The following is a 257-nucleotide window of genomic DNA, read 5'->3' as shown; positions in this document are numbered from 1 at the left end:
AACAATAAAAGAATTTTTCTTTTACTTTTCCAAGAGGGAAGTGTACTGGGGTGGGGAGGGTTGGAAGGGGAGCAAAGTGTAACAATGAATGAATGGAAATCCAAAGTCTCTGTATATTTTTATGGAAATTAATAATTTAAAAAAGAACAGCAGACACAGGACCCCCATCTTCAGGTACTGCATTGCTGCCCCCGACCCGGCTCGTGCCCCCCCCCGCCAGCTCTGAACTTTGGGACTGGCCAAGGGCTGTGCGCAGA

Source organism: Elephantulus edwardii, unplaced genomic scaffold, assembly GCF_000299155.1.
Source record: "Elephantulus edwardii isolate Elephantulus edwardi_28Jun2011 unplaced genomic scaffold, EleEdw1.0 scaffold00171, whole genome shotgun sequence".
NCBI classification, from domain to species: domain Eukaryota; kingdom Metazoa; phylum Chordata; class Mammalia; order Macroscelidea; family Macroscelididae; genus Elephantulus; species Elephantulus edwardii.
The sequence above is the reverse complement of the archived record's forward strand: the minus strand, read 5'-3'. Positions refer to the sequence as shown.